General features: G+C 41.9%; 1 pseudogene; it reads right to left on the reverse strand.

The window, feature by feature from the left end:
- Positions 1 to 2,545: 2,545 nt before the first annotated feature.
- On the reverse strand, positions 2,546 to 5,495 carry LOC114860919 (serine/threonine-protein kinase NLK2-like; annotated as a pseudogene).
- Between the last annotated feature and the right edge of the window lie 4,031 nt (positions 5,496 to 9,526).

Consider the following 9,526-nt stretch of genomic DNA (forward strand, 5'->3'; position numbering starts at 1 on the left):
AACTGAGGAATGACATTAAGGTTTTGAAGGGAGGTTTTTAGATCACCAACATGCACTAAGTGGGTCTGTTTCTTCAGTTCTTTGCCCCCCACCCCCCCATTCTTCAGGGTTTTAGGTAACAGAACCACCACAGGTGGTCAGTCCCTTTAAACCAGAGGGGCTGAACGACACACATTCTTCAACATACACTCAATAATTAGAAATTTAAAAGAAAAAAAAATATCTCCTCTGTCCACTGGCAGGGTCAAAGGTTCAGAGGAGGTAATTTGGTGAAATCATCCATAAGCTGTTCAGGTTCAATTTAACAAAGAATGTGCCAAATGTTACATCTGCAGAAAAGCTCTTGTCAAAACTCCTGAAGTCAATTTGCTGTCTTAGTTAACAAAGGTCAACCTTCAAACTCGGTTGAATGAAGTTTTTTTTGTGATCCACCCAAACTATACTCCCATTCTCCGCTTCACACGTGACCCTTCGTTTTCTAAAAGGAGGTCAAATACATGATCAACCACCAAACAGCTCACATCAAAGAGTGAAACTGAATGAGACACAAAAGGTAAATATGAGTGAGGAAACTGGGAACTGTGGTAAAACCTGCTACATCTGTTCGATTGCATTATTACTGCTGCGCAGACGCACAGAGGCACGCACATCCAAACACAGTGAGTGATGTTTCTTTAAGGAACGGGAGCACCCTCGGCTGGTGCAGTGGCCAGAGGAGGGAGTTTGGCGATGTACTTCTTATCTCTCGGAGCTGGGAGCTCTCGAGTGTCTGGCAACAACCATTGTCCTGCCAGTTCAGCTCTCCCCGTTTGCTTTTTAAATTAAACCACTATTGCACAGGAATGAACTGGAATGACCTTCAAACTTAATTAAGTCAACAATTCTACCAAACAATTAAACTCTTATTCCTTAATGTCTCTACAAACTGAGTGGAAATCCAATCAAGTACCAATTTCAGCTTTTTTTTCACTTTCTTATTTCTCATCAAGCTTTTCAGAGCAGCATTTTTGTTTTTTTGTTGTTGTTTTTTTTTTTGTTCAGCACCGAAAACCGTAAGCATCAGCTGTTGGGTCATTCAAAACATTAAATGATAGTTTCAACATTTAAGAAACTATATATTTGAGGGTTCTCTGGTGGGTAGCTAGTTGATGTCCCACCAGTGTTGGGTGGCTGTGTTTCCTGTCCACAGGTTTGACAGACACGGGTATGAGAAAAAAAAGAAAAAGACCCAAACTCTTCCGGGTATTTTCAGATGCCATGGCTATATAATCCCGCCTCACGCTGTCGCTCCCGCATCTTGAAGAGAGACTGTTCATCTCTCCTCCTTCCTGGACACCTGGAGGAGTGCCACGCAGTGGACCTGAGGAAAACAACTAATCTCGTTAGGCCAAAATGCGTGACAGAGCTGGCTGAAGCAAACTGACTTGTAGTATGTAGCGAACTAAAGGAAAACATTTAAAAACCCCTTTTTCTCACCTGATGAAGTCTTGAACGCGCACTCTGAGGGTTTGATGCACACGGCACCCGCTTTCCTGCTGTGCTCCGTTATGAAGCGGTGATTAATTCTATGTTGAGGGGGAAACAAATCTTTGGTCAATGTTTTTAAATTGTACTTCTCCCCATTTATTCTTAAATGTGACACTTTTAATCTACAGCCGTTCCCAATATGAACATGAACATTCTAATTCAGGCCCATTGGCCTACCTTTTCCCTGCCACAAACATGCAGCAGGCTTTTCTCGTACTGTGGCTGAGGACGTTCGGCTACTCTGGCTCAAAGTCCCTGGTGTAAACGCGACCGCTGGACGGAGTACAGCACTGAACTGCCAGGTTTGGTACCGCGCGACCTTCGTCCAGGTATGGGTGAAAAAGCGTCACTGCACAGAAATCCTTTTAGCCTGGAAGAGACCAACACTATCCAGAAACCAGCAACAGGTTTGGCTTTTTATATGAAAGCCTATACTTGAAGGCACGATAAGCTACACTCTGAACCTTATACAGACACACACATCCTTTGTGGTTCTGTTTTACCCTCATTAAGTTGTACCTTATCTATCTAACAACACCGCTTTCACCATCAACAGTGACAAGAGCAAATTTCGTTTCCGGACAAAGACCAGCATCCACAGAGCAGGTGCACAGCCTCGGTGTGGCTCCCGTCAGATATGCATGTAGAGCACAGACACGACGACGGCTGAGGAAGGAACAAGAGACAAGGAAAAATGCACTTCATAGTTTGTCTGAGCTTTTTTCTTTTTGATGAGGTTTGTCAAAGTCATGATTCTTCTCACCATGTCGAAGACTTGCGGCTGATGCAACTAGTTTAACACTGTAAGGTTTTAATGCATGTATGTTTTTGACACAAGAACACTTGTCGACTGCCAAAACTCATTAACGTTGGTCATTCGTGCAGTCCCACTCTCTGCTCTGTATAGGGTATGTTCCTTTCAGGCTGCCAAGACTATAAATGTGACAACAGCAAATAACTGAACAGTCCAGGGCCTTGAAATTTCTCACATATATTGTTCTACTCTGTTCTGTCTTGTTCACTGCGGAACACTGTTCCAGCAAACTCCTTTAACCACTTCTGTGGTGAGGATATTCACATACTGTTTTCTGAACTGTAAACAAAAAGTGTTAATATTGCAGTCATGTAATTGACAGACTTTTTAATGTTGGGCTCTATAGCAACAATTTAGATCTGAACATTTCTTCTGAGGTAGACTGGGCCAACCTTGTGGCTGCTGGAGAGAGCATATCATGATAGTCCACGTCACCGGTTGTGCGGCGCCGCCCTCAGGATTGGGCTCATACACCTTCACCGGCCGACCCAGGGCTGAACAGAGGAGGAGTTCCTCCTAGCAATCTGTGATCAATCCAGCTCAAGCAGAGACAATGTTATAGAAAGCGATACAGTGAACAACCATGATGTTTTCTTTCCATCACAGCCAGTTAAACATATGTGGTTCTGTGGTTCCAGACCTGTACACTTGTAGACCACTGTTCCTAAATAACTCTTCACGATCATCTACTATAATTCTTAGGACATCCAGTTTTAACGAAGAACATCATCAAGGGTTACAGTTTTATCTCCTAGAAATTGTTGTTTGTTGGACTTGTGGAACACCTAATACATCTTTTCTGACTCAATCTATAACAGAAATCAGAAACTGCATTTCTCCTTGTAACTGGAAATCTGACCTAACTGCATCCTTCACCATAAGGATAGAATAAACAGGTATATAGATCATACTGAACAGTGTGTTAGAAGTAAACTTCCCTGAAGTAAAATTTGAGCTGTGTTCCCTTGACAACCCCACCTGCTGAATCGGCTCTGAGCTTTGAAAGAGGATGCGCGTCCCAGCCAGTTCTTCAAAAACTGGCGCCAACTGACCAAAGTCAATCGCTGAGCCCGTAAGTGCCGGCAGCCCATCAGCACCTCAGGTGCTCTGTAGTACTGCGTTACCACCTCCTGGTGTCATGTGACTGATGGGCGGGCTCCTCCACCGTGCCAGCCAAAATCACAAATCTAACACGACCCGAAAAATGTTGACAATCATTGTGTTGCACTTTTGGTCTGGGGGACCAACACAAAGACAAACTTACTTAAGCACGGTTCTGTTTTGACCAGCAGGTTTCCAGGTTGATGTCCCTGGCAGAATGCCAGCAGAGTGCAGGTACTTCAAACCCGAGCGATGACAGACGTGTAATGGTTATTTGTTAAGAAAACTCACTTTTCCAGAACACTTTTTTTGTCTTGCTAAACAATGTTGTTACAATCACAACACATGAGTCCCTGCAAGTAGCCCTCACCACCTGCGAGGATCTGAATAGAGACAGACTTGATGTGGGTCAGTGGTGAGAGGCTGTGAGACGACATCACTTGTGGAAGTCGCCTGCTCAGTTCTGTGATCACGTAGCTGCGGGCGGCTTGTCACAGGGAATAAAATCTCGCCCGTGGACTGACCTCACCCACATAAACACGTGCCCTCTCGAGACACGTGTCATTTTCAGTAGCTGTGAACTGGACACGGTTTGCTCAACAACAAGTGTTAATGCTTTTTCCTTTTTAAACCAGTCCTCACCTCAACTACCACATTAAATATCAAGTATTGAACGTGGGCTCACGACTGCAGTGATGAGCTGGATTTAGACCCGAACAACCCTAATAAGCGAATCAAAAAAAAAAAGCATGACGTACGGACAGTCAAAGAAGAAACTGGGACATGAAACAGGAGGGTTTGAATGTATGGAAGGGAAAGGGAATACTAGGAAGTGCATTTAGTGTTATATTAACAAATGTTGAATCTATGACTGCTGATTCAGTTTATCAACAAAAAGGATACATTTCCTCAAAGCAGTCAATTTGTGAGAGTTGCAAGATGTCCAGAGCCGACAACACCTTCTTACCCGAGAAAAAAAAAACCACACACTTATCATCCTTTAAGTCCCCTTTATAACTGCCTTGATGTGTTTAAATGCCACATTGCCACCTTTGCTCCATAGTCCTTACAGATATCGTCATGTTTCGTTTCTACCTACCTGTCATGTTTGAAGAAGCACAGCATCCTCAGCTCTCTGAGACCCTTTTACGGACACCAGTTCTGGAAGACATTAGGCATCTTCTTCAAAGCCACTTACCCGACCGTCACTGGGATCGGTATACTGACCTGTAAGAGATGGTCGGCGTCCATATGATGGCTTAAATCAGATTTCCTGTAAGAGCTTTGTTGTGACTTTTGTAGCATGCCTTGTACAAGAATCCAAGTAGATTAAATATGAAACAAAAGTGATTCATCAATTTAGGGCAAAACGATTTTTGGTCGTTCAGAAGGCAAATGTTTCCAAATGTATAAAAAATCAACTTTGCAAGCATTGGGGGTTGTAGAGTTTGGTGAAAACGAATCAGAAACCTCATCTATCTCTCTAGCTCTTCTCCACGTGTTTATGCATTTAAAACCCACTCTAAGTGACAGCCACCGTTTAAATACTTCATATCAGATTAGGTTCCATATTTTTTCAAGTTCAGGTGCGAGATTACATAGTGAAGATGGTTTGCAGCGTTTAATGTGCAATGACCCAAACGGAATGATATCTTTACGATCAGAGCACCAACTATTTGTAAGCGACAGTAAAAACTCGCACATCACAGGTTCAGGCCTTGGTCTTGTTGCACGTACCAGACGACACCGAATGCGCCATAACCTATGGGTCGGTCCGGTCTCCATCTCTGCGGGCTGGGGACCTCGCTGGCCGGTGTTTGCTGTAGAGGCTGAGGCACCGCTGCGCGCGCCGCACACGGTGCTCTTCCTCCGAGGGCTGTGGGGTGACGAGGGGTCCCGGCTGTGGCATGGGTCCGGTTAGGCACGATTGGCGCTGAGGCCCGTAGAAGAGGGTTCCGCCAGAAGAGTTTGACACAAAAATACTTGTGCCCAGCTCGGAGCCCGGAAACAACTCTCCACAAACAGTTTGCCGGCCTGCGCCGTGAAATGCCATCCCCGATAGAGTCCACTTCTTCTGAGCGGCACCGAGCTACGGCTGGCCGTTATGCGAGAGGAAACACTGCTTCTCACCACTCAGCATGGCCCTTTAGTTCCCCTGTGTGTGCATATAGGGTAAGACTGAAGCATCAGATGCATCGATGTAACAGACACCTCGCTGTCGAGAAATAAAGAAAAGCCAAATAATGGTGTCAACGTATAATCCACGCACCAGACAGAAGCGCGACTATTTAACCCAACGTGTTGAAAAACAATAAAAGAATAAAGCATGTGGTAGTGAAACCGCAAATGAGTCAGGCTGCGACTCTTCTCTTCACCCAATCAATGGTTTTTAAAACTCAAATGTTTTTAATCAGCGAGCTAAGCTACCTTTGTTTGTAGCGACAGCTGCATTAACCTGGTTAGCGCAGTCGCTCTGTTCATTCAGCTACCGGTATCTGGCTAGCTAATGTGAGTAAAGACGGTTCCAAACTGAAAAAAACGAATTAGCCGACTCCTTTTCCCATAACCCGAAAAACGCTGGATCACTGATTAAAATATACAAAGCTTTAAATATTCGTTGAACTCACAGAAGTGTTCGCTAGCTAGCTATATTGCTAACCAGCTGTTGCAGCTAATACGTAACCCAACAATGTCCTGTGGACCCACATAGTATCATCGGTTCGGTAATAGTGACCTACATACATCACAGAAATGTTTCCCTGTGATAAATGATTAAAACGAACTTACAAATCAAGCTCGGATAAACCAGTGATGAACTGCTTCAAACGGATTTTAAAGGGAAAAGCCGAGTTGAATTGCTACGTCCAGGAGCTGCTGCCCCCATCCTTGGGGCAGCGGGTTTGATTAGTCTACCACTAGCTGCAGCTAGCCTTAGATTGCTCGCTAGCTGCCATCGTGTCACATAATCCACCGACGAGCGGTCCCATGAAGGCAGTCTCGTGAGTTTTCCGTGTGGAGTCTCCATCCAGCAGCTCAGCGCTATTAGTCAAACAGACTAGGTTAGGTCGCGTTTTCAGCGACCGCTAGAGGCTAGCCTGACTGCGGTCAGTGAGCCGTCGTTCTTTCATCCGTCGTTCACCAGCCCGCGTCAGAAACGCTCTTGCGCCCGTATTACCGCTTTACAGCAAGCACAAAACACGCTCGTCGCGACTTTCTCTTTTCATAGCGACCGTCTGGTCTGCTTTCCAAAAATATGAATGAAAATCACAAACAAACTATTGCATATATAGAAAAACTGTCGCCTAATAAAGATCTTGATACTTTTACTGTAAAATTTAGCATTTATTCCGTATTTAAAACTACCATGTCATACTGTGAAAACTTTAAATTAATACTTAACTTATTGGTGTGCATATTTTCCAGACTCAGACCACTTTCCCCTTGTTCTACTAGAGATGTACTATACCCCCAAAGATCTGTATATTTTTACTGATAGTTTTGGATTTATTAGTATTCAAAACTACCATGTCATACTGTTACAGTCAACTTTGATCATTAATAACTTGACTTTGGTGCACTAGTTCCATGCTGAACCACATTTCCCCTGATCTACTAGAGATGTACTATCACCCCACAAATGATCTAAGTGTACTGTACTGTATATTTTGTGATTTATTAGTATTCAAAACTACCATTCATACTGTAACTTTATAGGCCGTATAGTCAACTTTAATGATCATAACTTGACTTTGGTGCATAGTTCCAGGCCCAGCACCACTTCCCCCTTGTTCTCACTAGATAGTGACTATCACCCCACAAAAATTCATGTTTTTTACTGTTACAGTTTAGATTTAGCAGTACTTGAAAGTACTAGTCATCCTGTAATACAGTCACACTTTGATAATCAATACAAGATCTGTGTACTTTAACTGTATAGTTTTAGGATTTTAGAGTAACCATGTTATGCTGAAATATGGCCCTTACAGTCAAGCAAAAACCAATAAGTACTCACTACAAACAGTGTAGTGGTGTAACTTTCTTTTATGGGTTTTAAGTCTGTATTGTACGAGCGAATATTCATTAAATCTAATCCTGAATATTGGTTATATACATTTTGTATTTACTTTAGTGTTCAAAACTAGATTTACAATGTGTAGAACAGACGACGGCAATAACTTGATAAAAACAACTTCAGACATGGGAAATGGTTTAATGAGAACAAATAACGATTTCGTATCCATCCATTTTCACAACTGCTTTTTTCTTGGGGCGGGTCGCGGGGGCAACAGTCTAAAGCAAACTCCAAACTTCCCTCTCTCGGACACTTCCCTCAGTTCAGCCCAGCCCAGGACCTGTTGCCTTGGGAGACATTTAGCCCCCGACAACATAGCTCCTGGGGTCATTCAGCACCAAACTCCTCCACCACGTTAATGTATTTTCACACATAAATATTCAGTTTTTGACTGTTCAATGACTTTACATTAAACAATAAACATTTAGTTTCAATATTAAAAGTCACACTTGGCGTCCTAACAGTAGGTATAAAAGGATTTAATTAATGTTGTGTTGCTTACTAGCCTCACTCACGTTTTTTATATGAAAGTGACATAATCTGGGCCTGGAATTATCACTAAAGTCAAGTTATTCATCATCATAGTTGAATATAAGTCCCATAGAGTATTACAGTATGACCTGAAGTTTTGAATCTAATAAATCCTAAACTATCGTAAAAAATCACAATCTTTGTGTGGTGATAGTACACTTCTAGTAGAACAAAGGGAAAGTGGTCTGGGCCTGGAACTATGCACCAAGTCAAGTTCATTGATCATTAAGTTGACTATAACGGCCCACTACGTTACAGTATTACTGTAGTTTTGAATCCTAGAAACTCCAAAACTATAACAATAAAATACAAGAATCTTTGTGTGGTGATAGTACACTTTTAGTAGCACAGGGAAAGTGGATCTGAGCCCTGGAACTATGCACCCAATTCAATTTATTGATTATCAAAGTTGACTGTATTACAGTATGACATGTACATTCAAGTACTGCTAAATCCTAAACTATACAGTAAAAATACATGAATTTTGTGGGGTAGATATAGTACACATCTATTAGACAAGGGGAAAGTGGTCTGAGCCGTGAACTATGCACCAAAGTCCAGTTATTAATGATCAAAGTTGACTGTATTACAGTATGACTGGTAGTTTTGATCTACATATCCAAACTATACAGAAAATACAGAATCCTTGTGTGGTGATAGTAACCTTCTAGTAGACAAAGGAACTGGGGTCTGGCCTGGAACTATGCACCAAAGTCAAGTTATTGATTATAAAATTGTACTGTATTCATTATGACATAGTACTTTCTCAGTACTGCTAAATCCAAACTATACAGTAAAAATCAGGAAGTCTTGTGGGGTGATAGTACACTCTAGTAGAACAAGGGGCAAAGTTGGTCTGAGCCTGAACCTATGCACCAAGTCAAGTTATTATGTCAAAGTTTGACTGTATTCAGTATGACATGGTATTTTGAATACTAATAAATCCAAAACTATACATGTAAAATTACAGATCTTTGTGGGTAATAGTACACCTCTAGTAAACAAGGGAGAAAGTGGCTGAGCCTGGGAACTATGCACCAAGTCTGAATGTATTTAACGAATTAAAGTTGACTATACGGCCCATCACGTTACAGTATGACTTGGTAGTTTTGAATACATAATAAATCCAAACTATACAGTAAAAATACACGATCTTTGTGTGGTTATAGTACACTTCTAGTAGAAACAAGGGAAGTGGTCTGAGCCTTTGAACTATGCACCAAAGTCAAGTTATTGATCATTAAAGTTGACTGTATACATGTATGACATGGTATGTTTTGAATCTAAGAATCCAAAACTATACAGTAAAAATATACAGATCTTTGTGGGGTAATAGTACATCTCTAGTAGAAGAACAGGGGAAGTGTCTGAGCCTGGAACTATGCACCAAGTTAAGTATTAATTATAAAAAGTTTCAACAGTATGACACGGTAGTTTTAAATACTAATAACTGCTAATTTTAACAGTAAAAGTTACAATCT

The sequence above is a fragment of the Betta splendens genome, chromosome 8, assembly GCF_900634795.4.
Source record: "Betta splendens chromosome 8, fBetSpl5.4, whole genome shotgun sequence".
NCBI classification, from domain to species: Eukaryota; Metazoa; Chordata; class Actinopteri; order Anabantiformes; family Osphronemidae; genus Betta; species Betta splendens.